The sequence below is a fragment of the Coccinella septempunctata genome, chromosome 1, assembly GCF_907165205.1.
Source record: "Coccinella septempunctata chromosome 1, icCocSept1.1, whole genome shotgun sequence".
NCBI lineage: Eukaryota > Metazoa > Arthropoda > Insecta > Coleoptera > Coccinellidae > Coccinella > Coccinella septempunctata.
The window spans coordinates 24,667,467-24,685,463 of NC_058189.1; positions in this window are offsets into that span (position 1 = coordinate 24,667,467).

The window sequence follows — 17,997 nt, forward strand, 5'->3', positions numbered from 1 at the left end:
AAACGATGGCGCCACCGGCGACGCAAAACTCTATACCCTCGACGTAACCGGCGTTTATAGCAGGCACAAACTACGCTGCTTCGGCGATTGTCGTAGGTAGCTGCTAGGGTTCATTAACCTACCTGATGAGTCCGACCCTAGCAGTGGGACGAAACAATCACCCTAAGAGCACGCCATTCTTCAAATGGCGTGAACTCACCCCAGCACATACCGCTAAAGTGGTGACCCCGACGTGATGAGGGAGGGCCGTCTTAACGACGTATCCCAGAAGGCCAGACCGGTTGAGACAATAGCTCGCTCACAATGCACGCTCCCATCTCGGGTATTTCTGACGCTACTCTAGACGCCCTTCCCCATCTTCGTAAACGGCGGTACCCTGCCTACCGTATCGCATCGCTTCCCCAGTCAGCGCCGCTGGTGGGGGAGTGTTGTGGCGGCGTAGTTGTACCCATGGTAGAGGAATACTTCATCTCACCATGATGGTACCAAGGGTAGCCAAACGATGGCATCACTGCGCAGGACGGTTGCGATCACAGGGTAGATTATACGTCTATTGCGGTGCAGCATACGCCAAACGATGGCGCCACCGGCGACGCAACACTCTATACCCTCGACGTAACCGGCGTTTATAGCAGGCACAAACTACGCTGCTTCGGCGATTGTCGTAGGTAGCTGCTAGGGTTCATTAACCTACCTGATGAGTCCGACCCTAGCAGTGGGACGAAACAATCACCCCAAGAGCACGCCATTCTTCAAATGGCGTGAACTCACCCCAGCACATACCGCTAAACTTGAAACTGCACATAGTTTTCGGATTGAGATGCACATGTTGAATTTCAGTTCGATAGTGCAGATAGGAATTGAGATTTCAGTGGTCTATTCGGCGAAGTGTGATATCAATTCCTCGAAAACTGTTGGATCAATTCGAACCAAATTTTGAAACTGCACATAGTTTTCGAAATGAGATGCACATGTTGAATTTCAGATCGATAGTTCTAATAGGAATGGAGATTTCAGAAGTCGATTCGACAAAATATCATTTCAATTCTTAAGGAACTATTGGATCAATTGGAACGAAATCTTGAAACTGCACATAATTTTCGGATTGAGATGCACAAGTTGAATTTCAGTTCGATTGTTCAGATAGGAATTGAGATTTCAGTGGTCAATTCGGCAAAGTGTGATATCAATTCCTTGAAAACTGTTTGATCAATTCGTACCGAATCTTGAAACTGCACATAGTTTTCGAAATGAGATACATATGTTGAATTTCATTTCGATATTTCTGATAGGAATTGAGATTTCAGTGGTCAATTCGGCAAAGTGTGATATCAATTCCTTGAAAGCTGTTGGATCAATTCGAACCGAATCTTGAAACTGCACATAATTTTCGAAATGAGATGCATATGTTGAATTTCAGTTCGATATTTCTGATAGGAATTGAGATTTCAGTGGTCTATTCGGCAAAGTGTGATATCAATTCCTCAAAAACTGTTGAACCAATTCGACCCAAATCTTGAAAACGCACATAGTTTTCGAATTTAGATGCACATGTTGAATTTCAGATCGATAGTTCTGATAGGAATGAAGATTTCAGTAGTCGATTCAGCCAAATATCATTTCAATTCCTAAGGTACTATTGGATCGATTCGAACCAAATCTTGAAACTGCACATAGTTTTCGAATTGAGATGCACATGTTGAATTTCAGTTCGAAAGTTCAGATAGGAATTGAGATTTCAGTGGTCTATTCGGCGAAGTGTGATATCAATTCCTCGAAAACTGTTGGATCAATTCGAACCAAATTTTGAAACTGCACATAGTTTTCGAAATTAGATGCACATGTTGAATTTCAGATCGATAGTTCTAATAGGAATGGAGATTTCAGAAGTCGATTCGACAAAATATCATTTTAATTCTTAAGGAACTATTGGATCAATTCGAACCAAATCTTGAAACTGCACATAATTTTCGGATTGAGATGCACATGTTGAATTTCAGTTCGATAGTTCAGATAGGAATTGAGATTTCAGTGGTCAATTCGGCAAAGTGTGATATCAATTCCTTGAAAACTGTTGGATCAATTCGAACCAAATCTTGAAACTGCACATAGTTTTCGAAATGAGATGCATATGTTGAATTTCAGTTCGATAGTTCTGATAGGAATTGAGATTTCAGTGGTCTATTCGGCAAAATGTGATATCAATTCCTCGAAAACTGTTGGATCAATTCGAACCGAATCTTGAAACTCCACATAGTTTTCGAATTGAGATGCACATGTTGAATTTCAGTTCGATAGTGCAGATAGGAATTGAGATTTCAGTGGACTATTCGGCGAAGTGTGATATCAATTCCTCGAAAACTGTTGGATCAATTCGAACCAAATTTTGAAACTGCACATAGTTTTCGAAATGAGATGCACATGTTGAAAACTGTTGGATCAATTCGAACCGAATCTTGAAACTGCACATAGTTTTCGAAATGAGATGCATATGTTGAATTTCAGTTCGATATTTCTGATAGGAAATGAGATTTCAGTGGTCTATTCGGCAAAGTGTGATATCAATTCCTCAAAAACTGTTGAACCAATGTGACGAGGCAGATTTTACCCCGCCACGAAAAGGAAATTTCTCTACCGATACTTTCTTAATAGGACCTGACAATTGAAGTATTTCGAAAGAAAACCGTTAAATTATCATAGGGGGGATTTACCGATTGATTTCATGTCATTGTTTTCCACCGACCAGTCCCATATTTGTAGCGGAGACCGAATATATCTTGTTTTCAGAATTCATATATTTAAGAATTCTTTCCGTTGAACCGTACTTTTTCTGACTCGAAAAAGGTCTTTCAACTTGTTCCGTTTTTCCTTCTCTTCAATTGTTTCTGTCTCTTTCCGAGCCCGTTGATTTACCGAACAATTTGAGTTTATCCAATGGGGGACTGAGTTACCCATGGTGGGGACAATTTTCCGGGGTACCTACTTCTTCGAGTTCCGTCGCTGAAGGTCAAGATCAGTATGAATCGTTGTTGAGAGGTGAACGAGTGGAGTGTGTGCAAAGTTAGTAAAACCGTACTTACGAAGCAAAGGAAAATCTAAGGCAAGTGATTGTTGAAATTATTACCGCTTCATTGCACCTTTATGGAATAATATTCTCTCTAGACTTTTGCTTGGCTGAAAATCCGAATTAACCGTAGATTGACCATTTCCTGCTGTATATAGCTTTCCGTTACCGTAGGGTGACATTTGGGTCCCAGGAGGACGTTGGGCCCCCCTGATTTTTCCGATTCCTGAATATTTGACCGTTTCATCCCGATTTCCAACCGTTTGAATTATAGTTATAGGTTAGATTCGCCGAGCATAGAGTTGGGATTTCATAACCGTCAAATACCCTCACCGCCGGACTCTGTGGCCGCTGCTTGACAGCCAGCCAGCTTGAGGTCACCGAGAGAGAGAGAGAGAGACCGAAGGACACCGGATCATAGACAAACCACCGAGACAGAGATAGAGGGCGTACCCCGGTGAACTGGTGTTTTTAAATTTTGACCTGACCGAATTCCGTTTATTATTTTTAAAACCGTTCGTACTTTTCATTCAATTGTGTCTTGCCTTAGTTGAAATATTTTTCCGAAACCGTGCATGTTTCTTTGCACTTAGTTTAATTGAGACTTGACTTACTTCCGTATATTTCCGAAACCGTCCATTTTCCTGAAGTGAAGGTTTGCCAGCCGTTGACGTCCACGATCTAGTGTACCTGTCTATTTTCTTTTGTGTACAGTTTATTTTAATAGAAATAAATAGTTGAACATTTATTTTTGTTGCCAATTATTTTGCCAGTGAGAGTCTATTTATCAAATCAGTTTCATCTAAGAGTTTAGTTAGAAGAGGTAAGTACACTTTCTGACGCCTAAAGACCGTTGAAAAGCAGACACTTAGAAGACGCTACCGCCCTAGTCTTCATCGATACCCTTCTCCACTGATACTCAAGTCTACCCGGGCTCTCCAATTCTTTGGGGATTCTGTGAGAGACGTGGGGTTTGACTGATTGCCCCACTGGCGCCCGAGCAACCGTTAGGAGCGGCCAGAGTACGAAAAGTCTATCACATCTGGCGCCCGAGCAGGGACTTCTGCTGTTCTGTGAGTAGTTCCTGTTACCGTAACCGTACCGTTTTCTCTAAATACTCTTCACTGGCAAATTGGTAACCGTTCTTTATTTCTTGTATATATCCATAGAGTGCATATTGTAAATATTTCTTCTGAGTTTGTGGTGCCGTAAAAATGGATGTCAACCGACTGAAAAGTGACGAACTTACATGGGAGTTAGAGGCAAGAGGCTGCACCGTGGGACACACCGTTCAGGAGAAAAGAGCTCAACTGAGAAGGGTCATCCATTCCGACATACCGTTCATTTCAAGAGATGAAATTGACCAGGCACAGGAAATTGGGGTTTGTGGTGCCAAGTTGTTCGACTTGATGGGAGAGATATGTGAGTTCGATTTTAATAATAGAGACAATGAGTTGCAGCGCATTAGGAGCCGGCTACTGCACGTTCAAGGCCGACTGAGAAGTCTATCTCCGGAAGCTGTCAGTCTGCTTCACAAGAAAACCGAGCTGGAGCACTCTCTGAAGATGGTTATGAGATTGCTGGAGAATACTCACTGGTTAGGTGGTATTCCAGAGAACCTGTCAGCCGGCACACCGTCGCTGATTGACCAGGAATTACCGGACTGCGCATCTAGACTTGGTCCAGGTCTGATTCCGTGCTCAACCACCGTTGGAGAAGCAGACTTGTTGAACTTGGGAGAAGATTGTGACATATCCCGACCGACCACTCATGATGACCGGCTGCAACAAAACCGACAAGAAGTTTGCAGATCAATAACCGAACAAATTGAACGTACTTTTTTGCAGAAACAACCTTCATACCACCGACCGCCCGCCGACATCCTCCCATTTACCGTTGAACAAGCACTGCCAACCGACCGAACCAGTGAGGAAAACAGACCGCTAATAACATCCCCTGAGTCAAGGCGATTAGCGAGGGAGTTTGCCGAATCAACCAGGAGAGTTTCATTTGCGTCATCTCCTACCGATACCGCTGGGATGAGAGAAGTAAGAAGCGAAGTACCGACGACCACGGAAGCCGAACTGACGACCGAATACCCGCCGATGAAACCGCCGAAAACCACCGACCATTCCACCGTTCCTACCGTTCCTGTGTGGAAATGGAACCTGACGTTCGATGGGTCAACCAGTGTGACCTCATTCCTGGAGGAGGCTGAGTATCTTGCCGAGGCTAGAAAGGTGAGCCACGAACAGTTATTCGAGTCAATATACGAGCTGTTACGTAGGGATGCAAGAGAGTGGTACATTCCCCGGAGAGGCACCTTCACCGACTGGACCGACTTCAAGGAACAACTCCGAGAGGCCTTTCTTCCTCCCGACTACGAGGACATCCTTTTGGAGGAAATCAAGAAACGCACTCAAGGAACCGATGAACGACTCTTGTTGTATGTAACTCGAATGCAAAACCTGTTTCAGAAGCTGACCGTAAAGCGACCGACCGAGGAAGAACAGGTGAATATCATCCGACGACGTTTACTGCCAGAACTGCAAACCGCCCTGGCCTTCCAACCGACTTCAACCATAGAAGAACTGCTCCGAAAAGGAAAAGTTTTTGAATTGGTCAAATGGCAAACCGCTAATTATGCTTCGCCACCGATCCAAAAGAGTCTCATCAACGAACCGCATCTTACCTTCCGAAATTCCCCACCGAACGTCAAACCGATCGGAATGCACCTCAGCACACTGTCCGAACCGTCCGATAAACCGAAACTTGTCCAAAACTCTACAGCACGTCAGAGACAAGATGAACTGAAGAATACCGTCCGACCGCCAACTGAAACCCAGTGCTGGAGATGTGGTGGTAAAGGCCATCTCCGAACACAGTGTATATCGAAACCGATCCTTTTCTGCTCTCGATGTGGTAAGAAGGGTGTAATGTCCAGAGATTGTCAGTGTCCGTTACCGAGGAACTCCCCAAAACCGGGGATCCGTCAGTTCCAATCAACCCCATCCCCGGTTACTCCGAAGAAAACCCTTTGTGATAACCGTCCTATAATTACTGTTCTTATAGGAGACAAGGAGTTCCAGGCACTATTGGACACCGGATCAACCAGGTCCTTCATCAGCAGTGAAGTGGCTGCTCACTGCAAGGCCGCTAGAATAACACCGAATTATGTTAGAGACGTTACCACCACCGTCGCTAACGGAAGTTCTATCCCGATTAAGGAAATGTACACAGCACAGGTTCAGGTTGGATCCGAAAATATTGAGGCTACGTGGTTGTTAGTTTCAGATTTACCGATCAGTGTAGTACTGGGAATGGATGTACTGAGAGCACACGACTTCTCCATCAATCTCCAAACCGCCGAATGCTTTCTGAATGGCAGGTCCCTAAAGGACAAGCCCATGACGCAGGAAGAGCAGAATCAGTTACCGTCACCGTTACCGTTACCGTCACCGTTACCGTCACCGTTATCGTTACCGTTACCATCACCGTTACCGCTACCGTTACCGACCGAAGGAACCATATGCCTGACCGAGGACAATGTAAGTTGCTCATGGTACAGGAGGAAATTGGCAGAAGTAAAATCGAATCCTACAGCGTTTCCTGACTACAGGATAGTGTCAGGAAAATTATACCGCCATTTTTGCGATTCCGATGATTTTACAGAGCCAGAATTGGGAAATCCCTGGAAGTTATGTGTTCCGAAAGATGACCGAAGAGAAGTCCTTCTCGAAAACCACGACCGACCGACCGCTGGACACTTGGGAATAGCAGAAACCAAATTTCGCATAGCCCGTAGCTACTATTGGCCAGGAATGTTCCGAGAAATTGCCCAATATGTCCGAAAATGTAGCAAGTGTCACCGATACAAGGTTTCACAGCAGAAACCGGCAAGGAATCATTCCTATGTGGTGGAAGAACCTTGTAAAAAGGACAGATTCTCCAAACGGATGGAATTTAGGCCCATGAGAACAACTGTCCAAAGAGGTGTGTACCAGGCTTCCAAGGAAGATGAAGTGAATTCCCCAAAGCAGGAGTCAACCGAAGACCCCAGAGCATTCTTGAACTTTGATAGGGAAATGCGTTCACCGAACGCCAAATTTTCTATCGAGATTGCTAACAAGGAGGGAGAGAATCACACCGAACTGGATACCGAACCGCAAGTTGCTTACCATGTAAATAACCGTAACCGATTTACCGAAACTTTCAAATTTGTCCGAACTAGATTAACACGAGCCTTCGTCCAGCAAAGTCACTATAACCTACGTCGTAAGGACTGGCGTCATAGGATTGGAGACCAAGTGTACCGAAGAGGGCATTCCTTGTCTTCTGCAGTAGAAAAAGTTGCCGCCAAGTTGGCTCCGAAATACTCCGGACCGTATACCGTTGTAGGCATAGTCTCTCCTGTGGTGTATGACATCAAGGATGGCAGTGGTAAGGTTGTCAGACACATCCACATAAAGGACCTGAAATCCCCTGGGATTGACAGGTATATGCCGTTAAGAACCTGACCGAATAATTTTCCAATTTGAAAATCCGAGAAGGCTAAGTCTTCTTACCGACATGGTGGATACGCCAACCGACAGTTTTTTTTTAAATTACCGTTTGAGTTCATCAGGTCATGAAATGACGCCGAGTTCAATAACCCCGCAGCTTTCACAGGCTGAAACCGACATTTAGAAATACCGCAACGATACCCAGGGGGGTTAAAAAAAAAAATAAAACTTCGTTTTATTTTTTTTGCCGACGTAGGAGGGGGATGTGACGAGGCAGATTTTACCCCGCCACGAAAAGGAAATTTCTCTACCGATACTTTCTTAATAGGACCTGACAATTGAAATATTTCGGAAGAAAACCGTTAAATTATCATAGGGGGGATTTACCGATTGATTTCATGTCATTGTTTTCCACCGACCAGTCCCATATTTGTAGCGGAGACCGAATATATCTTGTTTTCAGAATTCATATATTTAAGAATTCTTTCCGTTGAACCGTACTTTTTCTGACTCGAAAAAGGTCTTTCAACTTGTTCCGTTTTTCCTTCTCTTCAATTGTTTCTGTCTCTTTCCGAGCCCGTTGATTTACCGAACAATTTGAGTTTATCCAATGGGGGACTGAGTTACCCATGGTGGGGACAATTTTCCGGGGTACCTACTTCTTCGAGTTCCGTCGCTGAAGGTCAAGATCAGTATGAATCGTTGTTGAGAGGTGAACGAGTGGAGTGTGTGCAAAGTTAGTAAAACCGTACTTACGAAGCAAAGGAAAATCTAAGGCAAGTGATTGTTGAAATTATTACCGCTTCATTGCACCTTTATGGAATAATATTCTCTCTAGACTTTTGCTTGGCTGAAAATCCGAATTAACCGTAGATTGACCATTTCCTGCTGTATATAGCTTTCCGTTACCGTAGGGTGACATTTGGGTCCCAGGAGGACGTTGGGCCCCCCTGATTTTTCCGATTCCTGAATATTTGACCGTTTCATCCCGATTTCCAACCGTTTGAATTATAGTTATAGGTTAGATTCGCCGAGCATAGAGTTGGGATTTCATAACCGTCAAATACCCTCACCGCCGGACTCTGTGGCCGCTGCTTGACAGCCAGCCAGCTTGAGGTCACCGAGAGAGAGAGAGAGAGACCGAAGGACACCGGATCATAGACAAACCACCGAGACAGAGATAGAGGGCGTACCCCGGTGAACTGGTGTTTTTAAATCGATCTGAAATTCAACATGTGCATCTCATTTCGAAAACTATGTGCAGTTTCAAAATTTGGTTCGAATTGATCCACCAGTTTTCAAGGAATTGATATCACACTTTGCCGAATTGACCACTGAAATCTCAATTCCTATCTGAACTATCGAACTGAAATTCAACATGTGCATCTCAATCCGAAAATTATGTGCAGTTTCAAGATTTGGTTCGAATCGATCCAATAGTACCCTAGGAATTGAAATGATATTTTGCCGAATCGACTACTGAAATCTTCATTCCTATCAGAGTTATCGATCTGAAATTCAACATGTGCATCTCAATTCGAAAACTATGTGCGTTTTCAAGATTTGGGTCGAATTGGTGTGATAGACTTTTCGTACTCTGGCCGCTCCTAACGGTTGCTCGGGCGCCAGTGGGGCAATCAGTCAAACCCCACGTCTCTCACAGAATCCCCAAAGAATTGGAGAGCCCGGGTAGACTTGAGTATCAGTGGAGAAGGGTATCGATGAAGACTAGGGCGGTAGCGTCTTCTAAGTGTCTGCTTTTCAACGGTCTTTAGGCGTCAGAAAGAGTACTTACCTCTTCTAACTAAACTCTTAGATGAAACTGATTTGATAAATAGACTCTCACTGGCAAAATAATTGGCAACAAAAATAAATGTTCAACTATTTATTTCTATTAAAATAAACTGTACACAAAAGAAAATAGACAGGTACACTAGATCGTGGACGTCAACGGCTGGCAAACCTTCACTTCAGGAAAATGGACGGTTTCGGAAATATACGGAAGTAAGTCAAGTCTCAATTAAACTAAGTGCAAAGAAACATGCACGGTTTCGGAAAAATATTTCAACTAAGGCAAGACACAATTGAATGAAAAGTACGAACGGTTTTAAAAATAATAAACGGAATTCGGTCAGGTCAAAATTTAAAAACACCAGTTCACCGGGGTACGCCCTCTATCTCTGTCTCGGTGGTTTGTCTATGATCCGGTGTCCTTCGGTCTCTCTCTCTCTCTCTCGGTGACCTCAAGCTGGCTGGCTGTCAAGCAGCGGCCACAGAGTCCGGCGGTGAGGGTATTTGACGGTTATGAAATCCCAACTCTATGCTCGGCGAATCTAACCTATAACTATAATTCAAACGGTTGGAAATCGGGATGAAACGGTCAAATATTCAGGAATCGGAAAAATCAGGGGGGCCCAACGTCCTCCTGGGACCCAAATGTCACCCTACGGTAACGGAAAGCTATATACAGCAGGAAATGGTCAATCTACGGTTAATTCGGATTTTCAGCCAAGCAAAAGTCTAGAGAGAATATTATTCCATAAAGGTGCAATGAAGCGGTAATAATTTCAACAATCACTTGCCTTAGATTTTCCTTTGCTTCGTAAGTACGGTTTTATTAACTTTGCACACACTCCACTCGTTCACCTCTCAACAACGATTCATACTGATCTTGACCTTCAGCGACGGAACTCGAAGAAGTAGGTACCCCGGAAAATTGTCCCCACCATGGGTAACTCAGTCCCCCATTGGATAAACTCAAATTGTTCGGTAAATCAACGGGCTCGGAAAGAGACAGAAACAATTGAAGAGAAGGAAAAACGGAACAAGTTGAAAGACCTTTTTCGAGTCAGAAAAAGTACGGTTCAACGGAAAGAATTCTTAAATATATGAATTCTGAAAACAAGATATATTCGGTCTCCGCTACAAATATGGGACTGGTCGGTGGAAAACAATGACATGAAATCAATCGGTAAATCCCCCCTATGATAATTTAACGGTTTTCTTCCGAAATATTTCAATTGTCAGGTCCTATTAAGAAAGTATCGGTAGAGAAATTTCCTTTTCGTGGCGGGGTAAAATCTGCCTCGTCACATCCCCCTCCTACGTCGGCAAAAAAAATAAAACGAAGTTTTATTTTTTTTTTCAACCCCCCTGGGTATCGTTGCGGTATTTCTAAATGTCGGTTTCAGCCTGTGAAAGCTGCGGGGTTATTGAACTCGGCGTCATTTCATGACCTGATGAACTCAAACGGTAATTTAAAAAAAAACTGTCGGTTGGCGTATCCACCATGTCGGTAAGAAGACTTAGCCTTCTCGGATTTTCAAATTGGAAAATTATTCGGTCAGGTTCTTAACGGCATATACCTGTCAATCCCAGGGGATTTCAGGTCCTTTATGTGGATGTGTCTGACAACCTTACCACTGCCATCCTTGATGTCATACACCACAGGAGAGACTATGCCTACAACGGTATACGGTCCGGAGTATTTCGGAGCCAACTTGGCGGCAACTTTTTCTACTGCAGAAGACAAGGAATGCCCTCTTCGGTACACTTGGTCTCCAATCCTATGACGCCAGTCCTTACGACGTAGGTTATAGTGACTTTGCTGGACGAAGGCTCGTGTTAATCTAGTTCGGACAAATTTGAAAGTTTCGGTAAATCGGTTACGGTTATTTACATGGTAAGCAACTTGCGGTTCGGTATCCAGTTCGGTGTGATTCTCTCCCTCCTTGTTAGCAATCTCGATAGAAAATTTGGCGTTCGGTGAACGCATTTCCCTATCAAAGTTCAAGAATGCTCTGGGGTCTTCGGTTGACTCCTGCTTTGGGGAATTCACTTCATCTTCCTTGGAAGCCTGGTACACACCTCTTTGGACAGTTGTTCTCATGGGCCTAAATTCCATCCGTTTGGAGAATCTGTCCTTTTTACAAGGTTCTTCCACCACATAGGAATGATTCCTTGCCGGTTTCTGCTGTGAAACCTTGTATCGGTGACACTTGCTACATTTTCGGACATATTGGGCAATTTCTCGGAACATTCCTGGCCAATAGTAGCTACGGGCTATGCGAAATTTGGTTTCTGCTATTCCCAAGTGTCCAGCGGTCGGTCGGTCGTGGTTTTCGAGAAGGACTTCTCTTCGGTCATCTTTCGGAACACATAACTTCCAGGGATTTCCCAATTCTGGCTCTGTAAAATCATCGGAATCGCAAAAATGGCGGTATAATTTTCCTGACACTATCCTGTAGTCAGGAAACGCTGTAGGATTCGATTTTACTTCTGCCAATTTCCTCCTGTACCATGAGCAACTTACATTGTCCTCGGTCAGGCATATGGTTCCTTCGGTCGGTAACGGTAGCGGTAACGGTGATGGTAACGGTAACGATAACGGTGACGGTAACGGTGACGGTAACGGTAACGGTGACGGTAACTGATTCTGCTCTTCCTGCGTCATGGGCTTGTCCTTTAGGGACCTGCCATTCAGAAAGCATTCGGCGGTTTGGAGATTGATGGAGAAGTCGTGTGCTCTCAGTACATCCATTCCCAGTACTACACTGATCGGTAAATCTGAAACTAACAACCACGTAGCCTCAATATTTTCGGATCCAACCTGAACCTGTGCTGTGTACATTTCCTTAATCGGGATAGAACTTCCGTTAGCGACGGTGGTGGTAACGTCTCTAACATAATTCGGTGTTATTCTAGCGGCCTTGCAGTGAGCAGCCACTTCACTGCTGATGAAGGACCTGGTTGATCCGGTGTCCAATAGTGCCTGGAACTCCTTGTCTCCTATAAGAACAGTAATTATAGGACGGTTATCACAAAGGGTTTTCTTCGGAGTAACCGGGGATGGGGTTGATTGGAACTGACGGATCCCCGGTTTTGGGGAGTTCCTCGGTAACGGACACTGACAATCTCTGGACATTACACCCTTCTTACCACATCGAGAGCAGAAAAGGATCGGTTTCGATATACACTGTGTTCGGAGATGGCCTTTACCACCACATCTCCAGCACTGGGTTTCAGTTGGCGGTCGGACGGTATTCTTCAGTTCATCTTGTCTCTGACGTGCTGTAGAGTTTTGGACAAGTTTCGGTTTATCGGACGGTTCGGACAGTGTGCTGAGGTGCATTCCGATCGGTTTGACGTTCGGTGGGGAATTTCGGAAGGTAAGATGCGGTTCGTTGATGAGACTCTTTTGGATCGGTGGCGAAGCATAATTAGCGGTTTGCCATTTGACCAATTCAAAAACTTTTCCTTTTCGGAGCAGTTCTTCTATGGTTGAAGTCGGTTGGAAGGCCAGGGCGGTTTGCAGTTCTGGCAGTAAACGTCGTCGGATGATATTCACCTGTTCTTCCTCGGTCGGTCGCTTTACGGTCAGCTTCTGAAACAGGTTTTGCATTCGAGTTACATACAACAAGAGTCGTTCATCGGTTCCTTGAGTGCGTTTCTTGATTTCCTCCAAAAGGATGTCCTCGTAGTCGGGAGGAAGAAAGGCCTCTCGGAGTTGTTCCTTGAAGTCGGTCCAGTCGGTGAAGGTGCCTCTCCGGGGAATGTACCACTCTCTTGCATCCCTACGTAACAGCTCGTATATTGACTCGAATAACTGTTCGTGGCTCACCTTTCTAGCCTCGGCAAGATACTCAGCCTCCTCCAGGAATGAGGTCACACTGGTTGACCCATCGAACGTCAGGTTCCATTTCCACACAGGAACGGTAGGAACGGTGGAATGGTCGGTGGTTTTCGGCGGTTTCATCGGCGGGTATTCGGTCGTCAGTTCGGCTTCCTTGGTCGTCGGTACTTCGCTTCTTACTTCTCTCATCCCAGCGGTATCGGTAGGAGATGAGGCAAATGAAACTCTCCTGGTTGATTCGGCAAACTCCCTCGCTAATCGCCTTGACTCAGGGGATGTTATTAGCGGTCTGTTTTCCTCACTGGTTCGGTCGGTTGGCAGTGCTTGTTCAACGGTAAATGGGAGGATGTCGGCGGGCGGTCGGTGGTATGAAGGTTGTTTCTGCAAAAAAGTACGTTCAATTTGTTCGGTTATTGATCTGCAAACTTCTTGTCGGTTTTGTTGCAGCCGGTCATCATGAGTGGTCGGTCGGGATATGTCACAATCTTCTCCCAAGTTCAACAAGTCTGCTTCTCCAACGGTGGTTGAGCACGGAATCAGACCTGGACCAAGTCTAGATGCGCAGTCCGGTAATTCCTGGTCAATCAGCGACGGTGTGCCGGCTGACAGGTTCTCTGGAATACCACCTAACCAGTGAGTATTCTCCAGCAATCTCATAACCATCTTCAGAGAGTGCTCCAGCTCGGTTTTCTTGTGAAGCAGACTGACAGCTTCCGGAGATAGACTTCTCAGTCGGCCTTGAACGTGCAGTAGCCGGCTCCTAATGCGCTGCAACTCATTGTCTCTATTATTAAAATCGAACTCACATATCTCTCCCATCAAGTCGAACAACTTGGCACCACAAACCCCAATTTCCTGTGCCTGGTCAATTTCATCTCTTGAAATGAACGGTATGTCGGAATGGATGACCCTTCTCAGTTGAGCTCTTTTCTCCTGAACGGTGTGTCCCACGGTGCAGCCTCTTGCCTCTAACTCCCATGTAAGTTCGTCACTTTTCAGTCGGTTGACATCCATTTTTACGGCACCACAAACTCAGAAGAAATATTTACAATATGCACTCTATGGATATATACAAGAAATAAAGAACGGTTACCAATTTGCCAGTGAAGAGTATTTAGAGAAAACGGTACGGTTACGGTAACAGGAACTACTCACAGAACAGCAGAAGTCCCTGCTCGGGCGCCAGATGTGATAGACTTTTCGTACTCTGGCCGCTCCTAACGGTTGCTCGGGCGCCAGTGGGGCAATCAGTCAAACCCCACGTCTCTCACAGAATCCCCAAAGAATTGGAGAGCCCGGGTAGACTTGAGTATCAGTGGAGAAGGGTATCGATGAAGACTAGGGCGGTAGCGTCTTCTAAGTGTCTGCTTTTCAACGGTCTTTAGGCGTCAGAAAGTGTACTTACCTCTTCTAACTAAACTCTTAGATGAAACTGATTTGATAAATAGACTCTCACTGGCAAAATAATTGGCAACAAAAATAAATGTTCAACTATTTATTTCTATTAAAATAAACTGTACACAAAAGAAAATAGACAGGTACACTAGATCGTGGACGTCAACGGCTGGCAAACCTTCACTTCAGGAAAATGGACGGTTTCGGAAATATACGGAAGTAAGTCAAGTCTCAATTAAACTAAGTGCAAAGAAACATGCACGGTTTCGGAAAAATATTTCAACTAAGGCAAGACACAATTGAATGAAAAGTACGAACGGTTTTAAAAATAATAAACGGAATTCGGTCAGGTCAAAATTTAAAAACACCAGTTCACCGGGGTACGCCCTCTATCTCTGTCTCGGTGGTTTGTCTATGATCCGGTGTCCTTCGGTCTCTCTCTCTCTCTCTCGGTGACCTCAAGCTGGCTGGCTGTCAAGCAGCGGCCACAGAGTCCGGCGGTGAGGGTATTTGACGGTTATGAAATCCCAACTCTATGCTCGGCGAATCTAACCTATAACTATAATTCAAACGGTTGGAAATCGGGATGAAACGGTCAAATATTCAGGAATCGGAAAAATCAGGGGGGCCCAACGTCCTCCTGGGACCCAAATGTCACCCTACGGTAACGGAAAGCTATATACAGCAGGAAATGGTCAATCTACGGTTAATTCGGATTTTCAGCCAAGCAAAAGTCTAGAGAGAATATTTTTCCATAAAGGTGCAATGAAGCGGTAATAATTTCAACAATCACTTGCCTTAGATTTTCCTTTGCTTCGTAAGTACGGTTTTATTAACTTTGCACACACTCCACTCGTTCACCTCTCAACAACGATTCATACTGATCTTGACCTTCAGCGACGGAACTCGAAGAAGTAGGTACCCCGGAAAATTGTCCCCACCATGGGTAACTCAGTCCCCCATTGGATAAACTCAAATTGTTCGGTAAATCAACGGGCTCGGAAAGAGACAGAAACAATTGAAGAGAAGGAAAAACGGAACAAGTTGAAAGACCTTTTTCGAGTCAGAAAAAGTACGGTTCAACGGAAAGAATTCTTAAATATATGAATTCTGAAAACAAGATATATTCGGTCTCCGCTACAAATATGGGACTGGTCGGTGGAAAACAATGACATGAAATCAATCGGTAAATCCCCCCTATGATAATTTAACGGTTTTCTTCCGAAATACTTCAATTGTCAGGTCCTATTAAGAAAGTATCGGTAGAGAAATTTCCTTTTCGTGGCGGGGTAAAATCTGCCTCGTCACATTGGTTCAACAGTTTTTGAGGAATTGATATCACACTTTGCCGAATAGACCACTGAAATCTCATTTCCTATCAGAAATATCGAACTGAAATTCAACATATGCATCTCATTTCGAAAACTATGTGCAGTTTCAAGATTCGGTTCGAATTGATCCAACAGTTTTCAACATGTGCATCTCATTTCGAAAACTATGTGCAGTTTCAAAATTTGGTTCGAATTGATCCAACAGTTTTCGAGGAATTGATATCACACTTCGCCGAATAGTCCACTGAAATCTCAATTCCTATCTGCACTATCGAACTGAAATTCAACATGTGCATCTCAATTCGAAAACTATGTGGAGTTTCAAGATTCGGTTCGAATTGATCCAACAGTTTTCGAGGAATTGATATCACATTTTGCCGAATAGACCACTGAAATCTCAATTCCTATCAGAACTATCGAACTGAAATTCAACATATGCATCTCATTTCGAAAACTATGTGCAGTTTCAAGATTTGGTTCGAATTGATCCAACAGTTTTCAAGGAATTGATATCACACTTTGCCGAATTGACCACTGAAATCTCAATTCCTATCTGAACTATCGAACTGAAATTCAACATGTGCATCTCAATCCGAAAATTATGTGCAGTTTCAAGATTTGGTTCGAATTGATCCAATAGTTCCTTAAGAATTAAAATGATATTTTGTCGAATCGACTTCTGAAATCTCCATTCCTATTAGAACTATCGATCTGAAATTCAACATGTGCATCTAATTTCGAAAACTATGTGCAGTTTCAAAATTTGGTTCGAATTGATCCAACAGTTTTCGAGGAATTGATATCACACTTCGCCGAATAGACCACTGAAATCTCAATTCCTATCTGAACTTTCGAACTGAAATTCAACATGTGCATCTCAATTCGAAAACTATGTGCAGTTTCAAGATTTGGTTCGAATCGATCCAATAGTACCTTAGGAATTGAAATGATATTTGGCTGAATCGACTACTGAAATCTTCATTCCTATCAGAACTATCGATCTGAAATTCAACATGTGCATCTAAATTCGAAAACTATGTGCGTTTTCAAGATTTGGGTCGAATTGGTTCAACAGTTTTTGAGGAATTGATATCACACTTTGCCGAATAGACCACTGAAATCTCAATTCCTATCAGAAATATCGAACTGAAATTCAACATATGCATCTCATTTCGAAAACTATGTGCAGTTTCAAGATTCGGTTCGAATTGATCCAACAGCTTTCAAGGAATTGATATCACACTTTGCCGAATTGACCACTGAAATCTCAATTCCTATCAGAAATATCGAAATGAAATTCAACATATGTATCTCATTTCGAAAACTATGTGCAGTTTCAAGATTCGGTACGAATTGATCAAACAGTTTTCAAGGAATTGATATCACACTTTGCCGAATTGACCACTGAAATCTCAATTCCTATCTGAACAATCGAACTGAAATTCAACTTGTGCATCTCAATCCGAAAATTATGTGCAGTTTCAAGATTTCGTTCCAATTGATCCAATAGTTCCTTAAGAATTGAAATGATATTTTGTCGAATCGACTTCTGAAATCTCCATTCCTATTAGAACTATCGATCTGAAATTCAACATGTGCATCTCATTTCGAAAACTATGTGCAGTTTCAAAATTTGGTTCGAATTGATCCAACAGTTTTCGAGGAATTGATATCACACTTCGCCGAATAGACCACTGAAATCTCAATTCCTATCTGCACTATCGAACTGAAATTCAACATGTGCATCTCAATCCGAAAACTATGTGCAGTTTCAAGTTTAGCGGTATGTGCTGGGGTGAGTTCACGCCATTTGAAGAATGGCGTGCTCTTGGGGTGATTGTTTCGTCCCACTGCTAGGGTCGGACTCATCAGGTAGGTTAATGAACCCTAGCAGCTACCTACGACAATCGCCGAAGCAGCGTAGTTTGTGCCTGCTATAAACGCCGGTTACGTCGAGGGTATAGAGTGTTGCGTCGCCGGTGGCGCCATCGTTTGGCGTATGCTGCACCGCAATAGACGTATAATCTACCCTGTGATCGCAACCGTCCTGCGCAGTGATGCCATCGTTTGGCT